The sequence below is a fragment of the Rutilus rutilus genome (genome assembly GCF_951802725.1).
Source record: "Rutilus rutilus genome assembly, chromosome: 25".
NCBI lineage: Eukaryota > Metazoa > Chordata > Actinopteri > Cypriniformes > Leuciscidae > Rutilus > Rutilus rutilus.
This window is the reverse complement of record NC_140229.1, coordinates 29,425,755-29,430,754: the sequence shown is the minus strand read 5'-3', so window position 1 is coordinate 29,430,754 and position 5,000 is coordinate 29,425,755.

Below are 5,000 nucleotides of genomic sequence, written 5' to 3'. Positions count from 1 at the left end.
GAGGAGGAGGAGGAGGAGGAGGAGGAGGAGAAAGGAGAAAACAATAAAGAGGAAAGAAGTGAAGAAGAGGAAAAGAAAGAGACCGCACCAGAATCCAGAGAAAGTAGTGGTGTAAAAAATAGAGATGAAGGAATAGGAGAAGGACTGAAATCAAAGATCAAAAGACTGAGCGCAAAGAGAAAGTCTGAGATGGACAGAGAACAGACTGAACAGATAAAAGAACCACGGTCGGGTATGTGATATTTGTTTAAATGTTTTATTTCATGATATATGTTTTTTGGTTTGCTCTCATGGCCACTGTAACATCAATAAATATAAATGGGTTAAGAGATAAAATGAAGATGAAAGAGTTACTATTTACATTTAGAAGCGATATTATTTGTATACAAGAAACAAATTGGGAAGAGGATAAGGTGAAGGAGATGAGAGAAGAGTGGAGGGGGGACATATATTACAATAACGGAGCTAAGAATGCAAGAGGTGTGGCAATTTTAATTAAAAAAGATAGGGTAGAAAATATAAAAGAAGTATATAAAGATCAGAGGGGAAGGATTTTGATAGTCGAATTTAGGTATAGAGATATAGATTTTAGATTAATAAATATATATGTTCCAAATGTAGAATTGGACAGGAGGGAAATTCTAGAAGAGTTAAAAGAATTAGTTGTTGGAAAATGTATTATAGTGGGAGACTTTAACATAAAATGTAGTAGATTAGATGTTGGCAAGGGGGTAAAATTCAGATGGGAGAAGTCGAGGGGAATGTTGATGGAGATAATAAGAGACAAGGGATTGATAGATGTGTGGAGATATGAAAATCCAGGAAAAAGAGAGTTCACTAGGAAACAGTTAAGGGAAGGGATTTTGAAACAGAGTAGAATAGATTTAGTGTTAGCAAAGGAAGAAATAATTAGGTATATAGACGGAATAAGGCATCAAGAAAATAGTTTAAGTGACCACGATAGTGTTAGGTTCAAAATCAAGATAGGAAATGAAGAGGTAGGAGGAGGGATGTGGATATTGAATGCAGGATATATTGAAGAAGAAGAATATGAGATACAGATGAAGGATTTATTAAATAGAGAAAACGAGAAGATAGATGAGTTCAAAATGAATGGTGAATTAGATGATAGAATAGGAGAGAGATGGGAGACAATGAAGGACCAAATTAAATCATTTAGCATAAAATATAGTAAGAAAAGAAGAAGGAAAAAGATAAAGGAAGAAATGGTGTTGAGAGAAAGATTGAGAGAAGAGTTAGATAAAGCAGAAGATGAAGAAGGATACAGTATGGAAAAATATATAGAGGTTAAAATGGCACTAGAGAAATATGAGAGGGAGAAATGTAGAGGAGCAATTTTAAGGAGCAAAGCAAAATATGCATTAGAAGGTGAAAAATGTACAGGGTATTTCTTAGGTCTAGAGAAAAGAAGACAAAGCAAAACATATATTAACGAAATAAATACAAAAGAGGGTAAGGCAACAAAAGATTATGTAGAGATTTTGGAGACAGTGCAGGGATTTTACGAAGAGTTATATAAAAAGGGAGGAGTAGATGAGGAAAGTATAGATAACGTACTAGACAATGTAGATAATGTTCTAAGTAAGGAAGATGGAGACTGGTGTGATAGGGAGATAGAAGAGGCAGAAGTGATAGAGGCAATAGGGGGGTTAAGGAGCGGAAAAAGTCCAGGAAGTGATGGGATAGGTATAGAGTGGTATAAAGTTTACAAGGAAGAGGTAGCACCAATATTAGTAGAAGTGTTCAGAGGGATAGAAAGAACAGGAATAGTGCAAGACAGAATGGTAGAGGGAGTGATAGCCTTAGTTTATAAGAAAGGGAGTAGATTAGATATAGGGAATTACAGACCAATCAGTTTGCTAAATGTTGATTACAAGATATTGACTAAGGTTTTAGCTAACAGAGTGAAAAGAGTGATTGGGGATATAGTGCAACCAACACAAAGTTATAGCGTACCAGGCAGAGATATAGCGGACACGATAGCGACAGTAAGAGATGTGATAGATTATATGAAACGAGATAGGAAAGGAGGAATAGTGATTGGGATAGATTGGAATAAAGCGTTTGATAGGGTAGAACATGAATACCTATTTAGAGTATTAGAGAAGTTTGGATTTGGGGTGAAAATGGTGGGATGGGTGAGGAAACTATATGAGAGGGCAAAGAGCTGTGTAAAGATAAATGGAGTGTTAACAGATAAGTTTGAGATAGAGAGGTCAGTGAGACAGGGATGTCCCCTATCTGCATTGCTGTATGCCATTTCAGTAGAGCCTTTAGCCACATTAATTAAGAGAGATAAAAGGATAGCCGGGATTGATTTGCCATATGGAGGAACATGTATTATAAATCAGTATGCGGATGACACCACAATCACTGTGAGGGAAGGCAATAGTGTGAAAAGAGTGCTAGAGATAGTAGAGAAGTATGGGAAGGCATCAGGGGCAAAAATAAATAGAGAGAAATCAGAGTTAATGTACATAGGGGAGGTTGAGAGAGTAGAGGTAGGGATAAAAGTAGAGGAAAAATATATAAAAATACTGGGAGTATATTTAGGGGTGGAAAGCAAAGAGGCAAGGGATGTGACTTGGACTGGGGTGATTAACAAAATAAGAACAGTATGCGCAGTATGGAAAGGGAGGAAATTAAAATTAAATGGGAAAGTAATTGTCGTAAATAGTCTGCTGTTATCAGTATGTGTGTATGTAATGAGTGTTATTGAAATGCCAGGGTGGGTGATGAATGAGTTGAATAAAATTGTGTGTGATTTTATATGGGAGGGAAAAGGGGTGAAAATAGCGCAGAAAACATTGGTAGGAAAGAGATGGGAAGGAGGTTTAAACTTGATGGACCTAGAAATAAAAAGGACTGCAATGAGAATAAAAACGGTGATAAAATATATGGGAGGTAGGTGGAATTATGGGTGGAAGGAATTCTTGAGAAAATATATTGATGATGTAGGAGGAATAGGGGAAAATGGTTGGTACATGGGCTTTAAACAATCTATGACGGGAGGAATACCAGAAATATACCGGGAGATATTAGAGGCATGGAGGCAGTTTCTGCCTAAGACAGAGTATGAGTGTGAAGACATACATATGATTAAAAATCTACCACTGTTTCTAAATGAAAAGTTTAAACATAAAAATAAAACGTTATATGAGCCTAAATTTATAGAAGGAGGCATAAAGCAAGTAAAAGACATTATGTATGAAGTCATTCCAGGATTCCTCAGAAACAACTGCATTTATGACTCTGTGTGTGATTTGGAGGGAATGGAGAACAGAGAAAAAGTGAACAAAATATATGAAAAAATTAAATCAAGTATACCCATACAATGGATAAATATGATTGAAAATGAATGTATATCCAAAAAAGAACAATATATGCCGGACATGTATGTAGATGATGATGGAAAGAAATCTCAAATCAAAACTTTGAGTGTTAAAAATGTATACAGGAGGCTAATTGTTGATGTTAGAAAAGAGCCAGCAGCAGAGAAAGTGTGGAAGAAGGTATTTGATAATTTGGATGTGGAAAAAATATGGTCAAATTTAAATATAAAATATAATAGTATAGAGTGTGAGAATAATGATTTTTTGATAAGACATAATAGAATCTACACAAATGTGGTGTTAAGTAAAATAAACAGTGAAGTAAATGCAATGTGTGATGTGTGTAATAATGGCCATGAGAGTTTTTTACATTATTTTTTGAGATGTGAGGCTTTGGTTGATTTTTTTGACTTTCTAAAAAGATTGTTAATAGAAAATTGGGGAGTGAAAGTTGAATCCGAGGAGGAATGGGGTCAAATGTTTTTGTTTGGGATTTTGGAGAAAAAGAAAAGAATGGACAATTGCCTAATTAATTATATATTAAGTCATGCCAGGCTAGCAGTGGTTCTAAGAAGGAACTATGCACATTTTGAGGGGAGGAAGGTTAAAATAAAAGATTTATTTAAATCAATAACAAAAAGAGATGTAGAGTTGATTTGTAAATATGGAGAGAAAGAGGTGAAAGAGTTTTTTGTAAATACAAATAAGTTAATATATCAAGAGCCAGGAGAAGACATATGCTTCAATTGGTAAAAATAAAACTATTTGGTTGGGATTGGTTGTTACAAATTCAGTAAATGCCAACATATTTGTGTATTTTATTTATTTTCTGTAATTTTCTATTTTTCTGATGTTTTTTGAAACCATATAAATGAAGTGAAATGTGTGTATGTAAATGTGATGAAATAATGTAATTGAAAATATGTGAATTGAAAGGAAAATAAAAAAGATAAAAAAAAAAAAAAAAAAAAAGAGAACGCCCGATCTCGTCTGATCTCGGAAGCTAAGCAGAGTCGGGCCTGGTTAGTACTTGGATGGGAGACCGCCTGGGAATACCAGGTGCTGTAAGCTTTTTAGTTTACTTCACTAATGTTCTAACCTTTTAAATAGCCCGTTTTTGGCAGCAGATTTCGCTTACGGCCATACCACTTTGAGAACGCCCGATCTCGTCTGATCTCGGAAGCTAAGCAGAGTCGGGCCTGGTTAGTACTTGGATGGGAGACCGCCTGGGAATACCAGGTGCTGTAAGCTTTTTAGTTTACTTCACTAATGTTCTAACCTTTTAAATAGCCTGTTTTTGGCAGCAGATTTCGCTTACGGCCATACCACTTTGAGAACGCCCGATCTCGTCTGATCTCGGAAGCTAAGCAGAGTCGGGCCTGGTTAGTACTTGGATGGGAGACCGCCTGGGAATACCAGGTGCTGTAAGCTTTTTAGTTTACTTTACTAATGTTCTAACCTTTTAAATAGCCCGTTTTTGGCAGCAGATTTCGCTTACGGCCATACCACTTTGAGAACGCCCGATCTCGTCTGATCTCGGAAGCTAAGCAGAGTCGGGCCTGGTTAGTACTTGGATGGGAGACCGCCTGGGAATACCAGGTGCTGTAAGCTTTTTAGTTTACTTCACTAATGTTCTAACCTTTTAAA